Genomic DNA, 16,853 nt, shown 5'->3' on the forward strand with positions numbered 1-16,853 from the left:
TGAAGGCATCAAGATGAAAGATGAAGAAAAGATTGCAAACTACCTTCACAGAGTAGATGAAACTATAAACACCATCAGAGGACTTGGAGAAGAAATCGTTGATGAGATTATTGTCAAGAAGGTACTTAGATCTCTCACATCTAAGTATGATACTAAGGTTTCTGCCATTGAGGAAGCAAAGGATCAGAAAACCTTCACAATGGATGAACTATTTGTCTCTCTAACTACCTATGAAATGAGGACAACCGGTGAAGCATCCTCAAGGGAAGAGATAGTGTTCAAATCCACCAAAAAGGGAAAGGAAGAGGTTTCTCATAAAGGATCCAATGAAGACTTCGATGTAGAGGTAGAAAAATTTGTCAGAAAGCTCAAGAGAGGATTCAACAAGTATAAAGGAAAGTTACCACGCAAATGCTTCAACTGTGGTAAAGTTGGACACTTTGGTGCAAAATATCCTTATAATGAAATTGGTGGAGATGAGCAAAGATGTTTTGGCAAATCTGTTGGTAAAGACAAAGAAAGGAATGTCTAGCAGCAAGGAAGAAGAGGCTACCGGAAGCAGAACAACCTATATACTATTGAGGATGATGCCACAGACGAAGAAAGTGCATCAGAAGATGACTACCATGAGAATGAAAGAGTAGTTAATATCTTTATGGCACCAGATGAATTGGTTGGTGTAGATGAGGAAGAAGAAGACATTGAAGTCGAAGTGAATCTAGAAGGCGAGCTCATAAGTGCTCTTGAGGAGTTAAGTAAGACAAGAAGAGAACTCAAGAAGGTCAAGCTCTCTGCAGTAGAAGAACAAGATCACTTGAAGCGATCTCTAGATGAGTCCAATCAAGTTATCTCTAACTTGAGAATCTAGTTGGAAGAAGCCAAGAGGATATGTGAAGTTACATCCTCTGATTTGATGAAGAAGGAAAAGGCGCATTAAGATTTGGAAGAAGAAGTAGTGAAGCTCAAAAAAGAGCTTGAAGAAAGTAAGGATGAACTGAAAATAAGGAGCAAATATGAGGGTAGCATGGAAGCCTTAGACAAGATGTTGAGCAAACAAAAGCAATCTAAAGATATCGGTGGCTTACGATTTAAAGAAGGACAAAGTTAAAACAACAAATATACATTCAGTAAGGAGATACAGTTCACTTCTTCAAGTGAAGGTGGAGAGAAGAAGACATTCATAGTAAGAAAGGATACCAGCAATAAGACATGCAGAAGTTGTTAGAAACCATCACACAAACCGATATACATAATCAATGAACCAGAGGCCACACCCAATGTACTGAAATGCAGATCTTAGGAGAAATGCAAGAGTTGATCATGAAGGATTTACTAGAGTCAGCAGCATGAAAAGAAGACCCCCAGTGAGGCAGACATTTGCAGGACCAAGACAACCTAACCAGTATGTTCCAAACTTTCATGGTTATTATTACTAGTGTAACAAATTTGGACATAGGTTAGTTGAATGTAGATTAACCAATAAGCCCACTATGAGTTATGAAAGTATAAATCCATTTAATGTACTCTAGGATATGAATAATGTCTGTTATCAGTGCAATGGATTTGGTCATAGGAGTTTTGAATGTAGGAAGAGTAAATCAGTGTCCTACAATAGTTTCAAAGATTCATCTTTCAATGTAAGTGTGAAATGCTATAACAGTCAAGAGTTTGGACATATAGAAAACCTTTGTAAGAATGAGAAAATCAAGCAGAAGAGGACAAATCTTGATTAGGAACCACTAGTCAAACTGGAGCACAAAATTGCAGCTGATAAGAAGAAGGAAACTCAACCAGTTTGGGTTGAGATAGAAAAGGACAAAGCAAAATCAAGTCTGATAGCGTAGATTGCCCTACATGTTGAAAGAAGAAATCTATGGGTTGTAGATAGTGGTTGTTCCAACCACATTACCAGTGATAAAAATAAATTTATCAAACTTGAAGACTGGAATGGTGGCTCAGTAAGGTTTGGAGACAACTCATCTATTAAGATAAAGGGAAAAGGTACTCTAAATATTGATGACAAATTGAAAGCACATGATGTATATTATGTGGAAGGCCTAAAGCACAATTTACTAAGTGTGAGTCAGATGTGTGACAAAGGTTATAAATTCACCTTTGATTCTACCTGTTATCATATAAAGAGGGAGAGTACCGGTCAGATTGTAGCTGGAGGTAAGAGAACAGATGGTAATGTATACAATCTGAAAGAAAGTTTTGAATCCCAATGCATGTTGGGACAAGTGGATGAAAGCTAGTTGTGGCACAAAATATTAGGCCACATAAATTTTGATAATCTAGTGGCAGTAAGAAAAAAGGGTTGTGTGAGGAATATACCACCCATCATTAAATCGGTAAGCACGTTTTGTGATGAATATGTGAAAGGAAAGAAGACTAAGGTGAGTTTCAAGACAAAAGAACACAACACTTCAAGACCACTTGAATTGGTGCATACAGATCTATGTGGTCTGACTAGGACAAGAGCTCTTTCTGGTGAAAGATAGTTTATGCTCTTCATTGATGACTATTCAAGAATGACATGGATCACTTTTCTACAAGATAAATCACAAGCATTAGATAGATTCAAGTTCTTTTGGAAGATGGTCAAGAATGAAAGTGGGTGCAAGTTGAAATGCCTAAGATCAGACTGGGGTGGAGAGTTCACATCAAATGAGTTTGAAAACTACTATGAAATACATGGAATCAGAAGGCAATACTCAGCCCCTAGGAGACCACAACAAAATGTTGTGGTAGAAAGGAAGCACGTGACAGTCAAGGAGATGGCTAGAACCATGTTAAATGAGGCAAGTTTGTCGAACATGTATTAGAAGGAAGCGGTTCATACTGCTACATATACCTTGAACCAGGTTCAACTAAGAACACACAATAGAATGACACCTTCTTAGTTGTGGTATGACTAGAAACCATCAGTCAAGTACTTCAAGGTATTTGGAAGCAAGTGTTTTATCAAGAGAGATATAGATGATTTAGGTAGTTTTGATTCTAGGAGTGATGAAGGAATCTTCCTTGGTTACTCAACTAACAATAAGGCCTATAAATGCTACAACAAAAGGCTAAGAAGAGTCATTGAGAGTATGCATGTAAGAGTTAATGAGGATATGCATAAAGGAAGACAAGCACAAGTAAACCCGTATGAGGATTTTGGTGATGAAGGTGAAGAAGCTCAATCAGACAATGAACTAGAAGAAGCATCCAAAAAGGTCCCTAACCGATATGTGCAGATAAACTACCTAGAAGGGAAGATTTTAGGTAATAAGAGTGATGATGTGTAGACTAGGAGAAGACTTTCCTGGAATGATGAACAAGTCAATTTTTGCCTCATGACTGAAGTAGAACCTAAAACATTCAATGAGGCCAACATAAGTCAAAAATGGATCGATGCCATCGAAGAATAGTTGCAGTAGATTGAGAAGAACAAGACTTGGGAATTAGTCCCTAGAACAGAAGACAAGAACATCATTGGCACCAAATGGGTCTACTGGAACAAGATGAATGAAGTTAAAATTGTTAGGTATAAAACTATACTTGTGTGCAAGGTTTACTCGCAAGTAGAGGAAATTGATTTTGAAGAGACATTTGCACCGGTGACTAGACTAGAAGCAATTAGGATGTTTCTAGCTTTTTCAACCTGCAAGGGTTATAAGGTATATCAAATGGATGTAAAATATGCCTTCCTCAATGAAAATTTGGAAGAAGAAGTGTACATGGAGCAATCAGAAAGGTTTATGTTACATGATGATGAAACCTTTGTGTGTTGATTGAAGATAGCTGTGTATGGTCTAAAGCAAGCTCCTAGAGCATGGTATTGAAGACTAGATCTTTATCTGAAGGAGCAAGGATTCAAAAATGGGAGTGCTGACAACAATCTATACATCAAGGTAGATGGAAATCACATGATCACCATGGTTGTGTATGTAGATGGCAACAAGGACACTCTTTGCAAATATTTTGCTGATCAGATGCAGTTAGAATTTGAGATGTCAATGCTTGGAGAATTGACATACTTCCTTGGTTTGTAGATATCACGGCTAGATAAGGGAATCTTTATCTCACAAACCAAGTATGTAAAGGACATGCTTAAGAAGTTTCAAATGGAGGATTGCAAACCAATGAGTACCCCCATGGTGACTGGAAGCAAATTAAGCAAGAATGATGAATCACCGGTGGTGGATCGGACATTGTATAGATCCATGATAGGTAGCTTACTGTATCTTACTACTTCTAGATGGATATAGTGCAGGCCATGTGTATGGTGGCTATATTTCAAGTGGCACCTAAGCAGTCACATATGAATGTCGTAATTAGAATTTTTAGGTACTTGCAAGGGACACTCAATTATGGATTATGGTACCCTAAACAAGGGGAATTCATCTTGGAAGCATATACTGATGCTGATTGGGCAAGTTGCATTGATGACCGAAAGATCATAAGTGGTGGTGCATTCTTCCTAGGTGACCGGTTGGTCTCATAGCATAGCCAGAAGCAGGATTCAGTCTCTCTATCAACTGCTGAAGCAAAATACATTGTTCCTGCTACATGTTTCTCTCATGTGCTTTGTATGAAGTAAACCCTCAAGGACTTACAGGTGGACATCTTTGATCCGATTCTGATCTAGTGTGATAATTAAAGTGCCATCAAAATATCAAAGAACCCAGTGATGCAATCAAGGACAAAGCATATAGCCATCAAGTATCATTTTCTCAGAGAGAAGGTTGAAGGACATGAAGTAAAGATGGAATATGTCCCTATAGGAGAACAAGTGGCAGACATCTTCACCAAATGTTTACCAGTAAGTACTTTTGAATACTTAAGATACAAGTTGGGAGTTTTGTCACCTACCTCATGCACTTAAGTTTGTAAGGAGATATATGGTTCAGGGTGAGTTCATAGAAGTATCTATATCTCTTGAACCACATGTTGATCATAGGGAAAGTTCAGGGTTGTGTGTCTCAGTACCGACTGTAATCACTAAGAGAAGATTTGACTAAGGGGGGGATAAGTATGAATCAAAGGGGGAGAATGAAGTACCTTGACCCTTTGCCATTGTGTCAAAGGGGGAGAAATCTATCGGTGTGAATACTTGCAGTGAGTTGACATCAATGCCAAAGGGGGAGATTGTTGGCATTGTTGGCATTGTTGGCATTAGGTTGTCATTGATGTCAACTGTTTTGGCATGGTCATTGGTGAGTAACTAGTGGTGACCAGTATGGGAGAAGACATGATGATTTCAATCCATATGTGTGTAAGAAGACAAAAAGGTATGTTACTGGTACACATAAATGCATCATCTACTAGTAAAGTAGGACCACCGGCAAGGCAAAGCAAGCAAGCAAAGAAGAACTGAAGGATGTGAACCGGTATGCACATAGAAGTGTAATGCTACTAGTAAATGGACTTAGTAGATGGACCAACATGTATGAAAGGCCAAGTTCATTCACCAAAATAGAAGAGGTCAATAGGTTTGAAGGTCCATTGGTGAAGTTAGGTTATACCAGCAAGGTGAGTTGAACTGGTATTTATCGGTGAAGGATGTCTAATCGACATAGCAGACTGAAGATGATGTCAAACTGACATAGAAAACCAAACATAGGTGGATGTTGACAAGGATGACAGGTGGAAACAAGGTGGCAAGCACACAGAGGTTAGTCAAGTACTCATCGACGTAGTAGTTTACAAGCAGGTCGACTTTTATGAAGAACCCATAAATCACAGGTGTATGGAAGAATGTTGCGAATCAAGGAAGACAAGGTGGCAAGATGATTGAATTGACCTTGCAAGAAGATTTGATCTTTGTACCCGCTTACCAAAGGAAATAGTCAATCCATTAATGGCGACTGATAGAAAAATGTAGAAAAGCATGTCATAGACATCCAAATATAGAAAACGCACATTGAAAAGTGAGGAGATGGTGGTGTTGTTTGGTGTGATGTAGATCACCATTCTAGAAATGTAGATCAGATCAAATCTAATACGGATCGAGTTGGTGAAGGAAAAACCTAACACGACACCATTTGAATGTTTCCTTTGGAAGGAACCCTAAAAGATAAATATGTCAGCTCGAGAATGAAATGAGGTGATGCCAGATGCGAGGTATGAGAAGAAAGAGAGGCTGAGCAAGAAAGACTATCTGCCTAAGATTTATTTATCAAAGAGTCAAAGTGTGTGTTAGTAGGTCACCAGTGAGAGGGCCTAACTGGTAGAGACAGAGTAACCGGCAAACTGTTGCAGTTATAATAGTCAAGTGAACCGGTAAGGAGTGATTGGTTAGGAAGGCATCCAAGAGTGACACTGTGAAGTGTGAGGCTAAGAGAGAGAGAAGAAAGGCTGGGAGTAACCGGTGAGTGATTAGGGAGAGTAATCAGATAACCGATAGTGTGAGAACCAATGAAGAAGGGGAGGTTGTTAACCGACAAAAATCCATTGATCAAGTGTTGCAGAACTCATTTACAACTAGGTGCTATCACTGTATCAAAATTGTATTTCATTATATTACACCAAGTTGATGCTTGGCGTAGGGGTTGGTGCTCCTTGGGTTGGTACTGTAAATTAGTAGGGGTTGGTGCTCCTTGGGTTGGTGCCCTAAATTATTGTAATCTGATAGTTTCATTGTGAGGCTGGATTGGAGCAGTAGTCTCCAACAACATTTCTCATCGAGGTTTTTCCCATATTGGGTTTTCCTCATACATCTGGTGTTGTGGGTTATGCATTTGTGTGTTTGGCTCTTTTGATATCCACTCTTATCTTATCAGTTTGATTATTTAGTGTTTAAGTTGTTAACCAGTAATCAAGGCTTGGTTTAAAAGGAATTTTTTTTAGGAACCACTAATTCACCCCCTTCTTAGTGGTACATTGTGTTCAACACTTTTCTTTCCTTCTTAGCAATGACTGGTTTGGCAAGCTCAGAATGCACCTTAATAGATTTTCTTTAAAGGTTCCAAACCTTGTTGCATTAGAATCTACCGGTTGTTCTAGGACATGATCAACATAAGCAATGAGTAAATCAGCTTCAACTTCATAACCATCAGCATCACCCATGATTTCTTAGGTTATGTTGCCTCCATTTGACATGTTCCAGTATCCACCATGAAACAAATAGTATCTTCATACCTTTTAACAACTTGTTTCGATATCCATTCTCTTTCATGCATCCTCTTCTGAGAATCTTTAAAATATCCCCAAATTACATTTCTAAACTCATTACCGATCATCTTGATGTTGTTCTTTATCTATAACATTGCCGGTGTACCTTATGACCATTGAATATCACCGATACCAGGAAAGGAGTTTAGGAAATAAAAAAACAAACCTATGATCAATAGTCCAAATCAAAATTTATGCTTTTTATCCTTCTTAATAGATTCCAAATTTAATATCAACTGGGTTCTCAAGGCTTCAACAAGATCATAGTCTGCATTTTCTTTTATCATCCAGTAGGTAGTGTGAATTATAGCTCCGGGAATAGTATTTGTTTTTCTTGAATGATAAACCCTATATTCAATGACCATAGATGCAAATTTCACCTCAAGGTCTTCAATCTCATTTATATTCATAGCTCGACCATCCCATTTAGATTTTTTCAATCGGGCGACATCATCCTTCGGGATTGTCTTCAGAACAGGAACTTCACTGGTTGCCCACAATTCGGTGACTGCATGAATAGCTTCCTTTGTAATCATATGCGGTTGATCTAACCATATGATATTGGTATTTTCATGATGTTTAGCTGTGATTGTCATTGATGGACACACACTTATTTGTTGTATGATTTATTCTCAACCGGTACTATGTGATGTATTGCTCAAACCGGTATTATATGTCATTGTATGTATAGTCTTTGTTTGTAGAAGACTATATGTGTTTTGCAGAAGGAGCTTACTGGTCAAAGAATGACCAAGGACCTCAAGTGGTACAAGGACTTCAAGTGGTACAAGGACCCCAAGTGGTAGCCAATCTTTTTAAGATTGAAACACTATGTTCCAGTTTACCAGTCTTTGTTTGTAAACTGATAATTGGTATATTGTGTTTTGTTAACCGACAAACTTGTAAAGTATGATGTGTTATCATCCACCAACACCGATACAGTGATTCTGTGTCGTGTTATAAATTGTGTCTATATCAACTGTACCTAGGAAATTTTAGTCAAATCTCATTGGACCAACATGAAATAAGATTCCTATTTGAGGACATCATGTCTAGGGTTTTATGTGTGTGTGAAGTGTTGCGTAAGAAGATTAGGTATTTGCAAGAAGGTATCTTGTGATAGAGATTGAATGCGTGAAGGACAGAAGACTGAAGTAATGCTACAATGCATTAACAGAGAGCTATCAAGGATCTAACTAAGCATTTTGTGCTACTTTGTAGATCACTTAATTGTTGATTACTAATCTCTTCGACAAGTCAGAAACCCTTAACCGGGTAGGCTCAGTCAAGCCTGTTCTAAATCCTTTAACAAGGTGGTTCATAGTCGTGGATCTGAAGTCCTTTAACAAGGTAGTCTTTAACAGGACTTATCTCCTAACAGAGATCAGGATTCCTAACAAGATCTGTTCTGGTGAAGAACAAAGACCTTAACCAGTCTGGTTGCTATTCTGTAGATAGTAGACTTGTAATTTTTACTCACCATGGTTTTTCCCATTTGGGTTTCCACGTCAAAATATCTTGTGTTATGGTGATTGTGTTATTGTGGGTGAATTCGTTATTTGCTATTTTTCTTGTTTATGTATTACCCAGTTTACTATTGAAAGGTCTTTACCGGTCTGTAGTAAAACTGCTTAAGTGTTTGGTAAGCTTATTGGGTATACTAATTCACCCCCCTTCTCAGTATTCATCAATTGGTATCAGAGCCAATCTTTCTTCAAGTCTAACCACTTGAAAGGAGATATGGGGGAATACAACATGAGGGAACTCACTCACTATCTAGCTGAATCTAAGAAAGCCTATGATGAACTTAAGGTCAAGTATAAAGCCTCTTTAGCCAAAAGAAGAGAACTTATTAAGTAAATGCTGGAGATTACTGAAAATAGCTCTTTTGATGAAGCAGACATGGATGCCCTAGTCGAAGAAGTGGAGAAACTGAATGTGTCCAAAACTAATCTGAGGAGGGAGATGGAAGGACTGACCATTAGGATGAGTCAGGAACTAGAAAACCAAAGAAAAGCTGAGGATCTAGTGAAGGACAAGGAGCACGAAATCTTCAAGTTGAAACAAGAAATTTGTACCATTACTGCTTATCTACAAGAGGGTAAGGAAGAGAAAGAAGAAATGCAAGCAAAACTCAATGCAGCCATCTCTCAAAATGAAACCCTAATGAAGACCAATGAAGCTCTTTCCAAAGAACTTGTTGAGACAAAGGAGATACTTGCAAAGTTCAACCGGAGTGCTACAAAGTTGGACCAAAAGCTAGAATCAATGAAGCCATCAAAAGATACCACTGGACTTAGTTTCTCTGCATGTGAGGAAGGTGAATCCTCTAGAACCAAGATTGATGCACCAAAAGAGCAACCGATATCTAAGAAAAGCAGAAAAAGCAAAGGTAAGACAAAGTTCAAACCTGTATGCTTTAACTGTCATAAGGAAGGACATGTTGCCAATGTATGTAGGAGAAAGACTTATAATCATTTCCCTTACATGCAAAACAATGTGTATGACCATAAGGATAGAACTGGTAGATTTAATGGTCATTGTTATGCATGCAACAAGTTTGGGCATAGATCCTTTGAGTGCAGATCGGTTATGAACAACTCTGGAGGTTATGCACCAAGATAAAAAAGGAGTTGTCCAGGAACCTCTTATGAACTGGAACCCAAACTGGTATAGAAACTATGATCATGGGTTTAATGGTTATGGAGTGACAAACGGTTGGAGAGCAACCTGTGTGATCTGTCGTGGTAGTGGTCACATTGCTGCAACATGTAGGAGAAAGAATGGAAAGGTGAACACCAGACCATGGAGAGCACTTGGTATGGTATGCTATCGTTGTCATAAACCAAGACATCTTTCCAGAGCATGTAGACTGAGACAAAATCCATCGAAAGACAAAGCGGTCGACCTAGAAGGTAAAGGAAAGGTCGATGTTGAAACTATTCAGGTCGATATGGATAAAATTTGGAAAAGGAAATCTGAAGAGAAGCCATAAGATGTACCAGCTTCCGGACCCAGTGTGGAGAACCTTGACTCGGCAAATTGAGCTTCGAAAAGCTTAAGGGGGAACATATCGGCAACAATGTTTTGAACCCCCAGAGTATATCAGTAAAGTTCTTTTATCGATATTGGTTAACTGTCGACCGACAAAAGAAATGAAGTGGTAAAAGGTAAAATTAGGGTTTGTACCCTAACGGTGATGCATTTATTATGGTAGGTAGGAGCATGTATAAAGGTGATTCTTGTAGTCATTTTTACTTACCTGTTTTCGAAGAAGAATTTGTCTAACTTGAGCAGCGCAACAAAAGCGATCAAATCTTGCATTCGAAGAAATGTAGAAAGAAATCTTGTGCAAGACCCAACAGTCATTTCAAGTTATCTAGAGTGGAGGTTAGAGTGGTAAAGAAAGCTTTTGGAGAAGTGTGTTGTGCTCGAGATCAGTGAACCCTAGTTCGAAGTGAAAAGGTATTTTTCGTTGAATCACTCTTATCATTCGGAATTATTTAGACATGGCTTCTACATCCAAAGTCTCTTCTAGTTCTTCTACACCTGAGGAGTCATCTGAATCTCTTAGGAAGAAGTTGAAATACAATGCCCTATCTCAAGTTCCCACCAGAGTCATTATCGAAGGGGATGTTTCTGGTTACATTGATTCCAAACTGGAAGACCTAGGGTCTCTAGTGATTCACTCCCAGTTGAGTTTGTTCAATGGAAAAGATAAGAAGATTAAACCAGAGTACAACATGATCGAGAAGAACAAATTCCACAATGCAGTATATTTTCTCGAGGAATTCACAGAAGATCGTATAAGCATTATTCTTAGTAGGGTTCATGGTGACAAGATGTATCTTGAGCAAACCAATGATATCACTCCGGAGGCAATCCATGTCATGACCAATTTTTGCAATATTGGAAAAGTCCCTGTTCTTCGTAAGATCACAAAAGCCAAAGTGATAGAGCTCATCGGTTTTGTGAGCAACAAGAGGGAAATGATTGTCAACACCATAAGAGATGACTTGGTAAAGTATGTGTGCATGGTGATCGGGTATAGAGTATTCTGTGCTAGCATAATGGACTCTGTTCCTACAACTGTGGTGCATGTCGCTTATCGGATGATCAAGGATGATGCAGAATACGACTTGTGTACTTGTATGCAAAAACAACTCATGGAGAATTTGAAATCCATCAAAGAAGACAAGACACTAAGGTTCAAATTTGGTCAACTACTTGTCAGGTTTTTTTTCTACTTTCAAGGGTATTTTTTGGGAGTTGGTGATGTTCAATGGTCAAGTGACCTACCGGTTACAAGACAAATCAAGGAGAGTCTGCAAGCAATAGGATCTACTTATTCAAAGAATCTGAACAAGTATTTTGATGAGTTTAGACTGAAGATGAACCAGAGAACGAGGATATCAGGTGACCTGGTTAAGAAGTATGAAAATAATATCTGTTTCATGATCAAAGTGGATCATTGCATAATGGAAGTAGTTGAGCCAAGAGAAGATGAAGTTGAGCCTATAGGATATGAAGTGGTGAACGATATACTCATTGGGTATGCCTCTACCCAACTTGCTTCATCGCTTGATCCAAAGAAGAAGAGGACTGGTACCTACTCTGAGAGGGTTAATCCTACTGAAGTACCGAAACAAAAGAAGAAGAAAGTTGTGCCATCGGCATCGGCACCGGTTACATTTGCTGCCAGTCCAAAAGTGACCAAGAGGTCACCGGCCAAGAAGAAACTAGAGGCTATTCCACCAAAGGTATTTGAGAGGAAGAGGAAAACCAAGAACGAAGCACCGAATTTAGTAGACACTAAATCAGAAGATGAAATAAAGAACGTGAGGCAATCGAGTAAGAAGACCAAGCCAACCGGTAATGTACCTACAACCTCTGCACCAGTAAATATACGCATTCCTTCTTACAAGCCTATGACATATTTTCAAAGGATTATGAAGAATATTGGAAGGCAAATTCTTGATGATCTAAAAGATTATTTTGATGATCTTAATGATACTGAAAAGCAGGAGGTAGAGCAAGAACTCATCAAGTATTTATGTCATAATGATTGGTCTCCAATTGATATCAAGCCTATTATTTCTAATTCTTTGTATAATTCTTTGGATAATAAATGACGCATTGTCATTGAAAAGGAGCAAACAATTAGGGAGCAAATTTTTTCTCAATATTTCCCAGATGCTTCCAATTCTGAATTATTTGAGCTTCTTGATCGATACAAAGGCATCTTTTTCATGAGAAAGAGAAGACTTCAGTTACTTGGAGGTAAAATCTCTGAAGTAGAAAAAGACACTCATATGTAGGCTAAAGAAGTTGTAAAGATGCAGAAGGTATCTGAAGCAAATCAACAGGCTGAGCAAGAGCTTGACCTATCAAAATCTAAACCGGATGAAACCTTCAATGATAAGGGAGAAAGAATAACTGAGTAAAATGATCCTATTGATGTGGATGCATTAGATGTTGAAGCTACTAAACCGGAGGTAGCTGAGAAAGAGAAAGCAGATAAGGAGAAAGCCGATAAGGAGACAGTTGAAAAGGAGAAAGAAAAAGTGGAGAAGGAGAAAGAGAATAAGGAGAAAGAGGAGAAAGAAAAAGTGGAGAAAGAGAAAGCGGAAAAAGACAAAGCGGAGAAGGAGAAAGTAGAGAAAGAGAAAGCGGAAAAAGAGAAAGCTGAGAAAGAAAAAGCGGAGAAAGAGAAAGCAGAGAAAGAGAAAGTGGAGAAGGAGAAAGTGGAGAAGGAGAAAATGGAGAAGGAAAAAGAAGAGAAAGAGAAAGTGGAGAAAGAGAAAGCGGAGAAGAAGAAACTGGAGAAGGAGAAAGAGGAAAAAGAGAAGGCCAACAAGGAGGCTAAGGAGAAAGAAGAGAAAGAGAAGAAGAGACAAGAGGAGATCAAAGAAAAAGAAGGTGGACACACTCCCAAGGCAACCAAAGATCAAGTTCAAGCGAAGCAGGTTGATCCCACCGGTCACAGTGAATTGACTCTTTCCTGTCTCACCAAATCGGTAGATGAAAATGAGCTCCTGAGAAGTATTCAACTTGCTCAAGAAAGATTGGAGGAACTAAGAAGGAAGAAATAAAAAGATGTTATTCAACTTGTTATTGACACTCTTTCAACCTTAGTCCCCGATACTAATCTTTCCAATACCGACTCTTCACTGGCCTAGTTGAAACTTCTATACACATTAGTGGGTGATCAAGTACAATCATTGGAAGATGCTGCCCAGGCTACTGTAGAGAAAAATCATGCAAAGGCACTAAAAGTTGCATTGGTGACGCAATTTAATGAAGACAAGGTCAAGTTGATCCATCAGAGAGAGGATATCAGTCTGGCAATGGTTGAAGGACAGAAACTTTTGAGCAAAATCTGCCAGCCCAATCTATTCTATGATGATGCTCTGAAGAAGAAGGGTTAGCTCAAATTAGAGTTAAAGCAGTATATAGACAAATTCAAAGTGCCATATGATTCCTTCACAGTGTATGGGTAGACTATACAAACTCACCGGCAATAGATTGACATGATTGATTCGAAGATCTGCGAGCGGTCTCAAGATCTGCAAAAACTTCAGTTGTTTTTGTTACCTAAGTTGCAGATTCTTCAGAAGTGCTTTCTAAACATGGACGCCATCATTATCACTCAGGAATTGAGCACTATTGATGGCATGGAGGAGTTAGCATTCCAGATGAAGACTCAGAGTGAAATTACTGCCTCACTCCTAGATACGTGGTTTACAAACATGAAGGAATTTCTGAAAAAAATTAAATTTGTTTTTGAAAAGTTCTACTCATTATTGTCATAAACATATACTCTGTTTTCATGTTATGCAATATGATTTTGGCATGTTTGCATTACTTTGTCATTGTTGGCAAAGGGGGACTGATATTGTATTGAAAATTTTATGGGGAGTGGTTTTGAAGTAGTACATGCTTGCAATTTTGGCAAAGGGAATAGTGTATATGCTTGGGGGGAGTAATTTTGATTATGGCATCATTTTTTGGTTTTGTAAGCACTTAGATGTCAAATTTTCGTAAGTGTTGCCATCAATGCCAAAAGGGGAGATTGTTGGTGTAGACACATAAATTTGTCCACTTAATTAAATAAATATTTAGTATTTATTTGATTATTTAACCATCAATCAATAATTAATTAAATTAATTCATCTTAACCCTCTTCTCCTATTAATTAAATAAATTATTCAATTTATTTGATTTAATTCACTTAACCAAATTCAAACCATTAATTAAATAAATAAATTATATTTGTTTAATTAAATCTTCTCTTATTTAAATCCCCCAAAATCCCCTCTGACATTTAAATAAATTAACATTTATTTAAATCACCTTTATCCTCCACCCACTTGCATTTTCATACAAATGCAAGTTGCACAACTATTTTAAATAAAAAAATTATTTACTTAAAATCCTATATATCCTCACCCACTTAAAACCTTTAATGGCTTCCTTTAAAGTCTTCAAACTTAATGGCTTCCTTCTAGAGTCTTCTCAAGCCTTTAATGGTTTCCCTTAAAGTCTTCAAACTCAATGGCTTCCTTCTAGAGTCTTCTTAAGCATTTAATGATTTCCCTTAAAGTCTTCAAACTTAATGGCTTCTTTCTAGGGTCTTCTTAAGCCTTTAATGGTTTCCCTCAAAGTCTTCACGCATTTAATGCTTTATCTTCCTTTTTCTCATATAAATAAATTAAAATTTATTTAAATAAAATCCAAAATTCACATTCATATTTAAATAAATTAATATTTATTTAAATATCTATCCAAATGCAAATTACACCATTTAATTGAAATAAATGATTTTACTTCAAGTGAAAATCCCAAAATTCCTCCCACTTGCATGCTTAAATCCCTTCTAGATTCTTCTAACTCCTTCTAATTAGCCTAATCCTATCCTAATCATTGTCACATTCCTAAATAAAAGGAAGTCACTTCTCAAAAACCTCCAAAGTCTTCAATAACCATTAAAGGCTTTATGTCTTCAAATGGTTAACCTCTAAAGTCTTCCAAACCATTAAAGGCTCTTACATAACCATTTATGGTTAACTCAGCTTTTACCTTTGGTTAGAGACTTTCCTCTAACTTAACCATCCTTGTGACTCATGGGTCTCTTCAAAGCATTTATTTCTTTGACTAAGGTAACCATTTAACCCTTGCACATTCATTTGTCCCTTGGATAAAAGAAATATCCATTAACCTAACCCTAACCTAGCCCCCTAGGGTAACCATCATGTCCCCTCAAGCATTTAATGCTCCTTATCTCTCCTCTCAAGCCTCTTTATGGTGACACTTGTCAACATGGGATTGGGTTCAATGTCTAGACATGGATTGAATATCTTTCAATCCTAACCCTTGTTAAGATTGCTCAATCTTAACCCTTCATTTCCCCATTTCTTCTATAAATAGAACCCTTCTCCTCAAGAAAAAAAGGAAGCATTAGAGTATTGTTGCTATACTGGTATTAGCATAGATATTTTTCATAGCATCACTATCTACACTTGCATAGCATTTGTTTATCACATCCAACCATCTTGAATCTCCATATGGCATCCATGGCTAGTGCTAAAAGCTAAGAGCTACAGTCATTTGGGACTTGGAGAGGGGAGAAACAAGGGAGAAGCATCAAAAGGCATAATGAAAGCATCTTAGGGAGGCTCTTCTCCTTTCTTTGTTTTGTTAAACTTCTTTCATGATTTTTGAAATGTCTTTTGATATGTTTGGAATGGTTTTTTGTTTTTTTGTTTTTGTTTTATGGTTGAAACTAACTTATTAACATTGAACTTTTTTGTTGCCTTGTCTCCATTTCCATGACATCATTTGGTGAACCTGACGTGAATCCAACACTTTTGTAACTTCAAGGATATTTTTATAGGCTTGTGAGCCCACCATGGGCACTAACATTTTTTGAATGTTTTAGTTTCAGATTTTTTTTAAAAAAAATTGTGCAGGTTTTGGAAGAAGTTAGTTTAAAACATTTTAATTCCTCTGGTTTAAAACTTCATCTTTCTTGTTTTTCACAAAGGGATAAAAATAACTTCACATTTTCTATTTGGTGCAACTAAAACAAACTCAACTTTTTCATTTGGTACATAAAAAAAGAACTTCATCTTTCTTGTTTTTCACAAAGGGATAAAAATTAACTTCACATTTTCTATTTGGTGCAACAAAAACAAACTCAAGTTTTCATTTGGTGCATAACAAAGAACTTCATCTTTCTTGTTTTTCACAAATGGATTAAAAAAACTTCGCATTTTCTATTTGGTGCAACTAAAACAAACTCAAATTTGCGTTTGGTGCATAAAAAGAACTTCACATTTACCTTTTTTGCTACAAAGGCTACACGACTTTATTTTTGTTGACCAGGTTTTTCTTTCCAAAAGTTTGTCAAGTGTCAAACATTTTGATATCTTGGTTAAAAAGAACACCATATCTGTTGGAGCAACATCTCCAAATAGTTAGATCACATTGCAATGAAAATCAGTTAAAAAGAACAAGTGTTTTTAGTGATTGGAATGCTTGTGCAAATTTGTTCGAGTGGTCCTACTTCTAACACACACTATCCTCTCCCTTGGCTTTCATGGTCCTAGGTACAAGAGAAAAGTGTTAGTAACACTCAAAATTTTATTTTTTTAAGAGAGGCCTACCAAGAGACGCATCACTCTTGGGAACGACCT

This window comes from Cryptomeria japonica, chromosome 4 (genome assembly GCF_030272615.1).
Source record: "Cryptomeria japonica chromosome 4, Sugi_1.0, whole genome shotgun sequence".
Taxonomy (NCBI): Eukaryota; Viridiplantae; Streptophyta; class Pinopsida; order Cupressales; family Cupressaceae; genus Cryptomeria; species Cryptomeria japonica.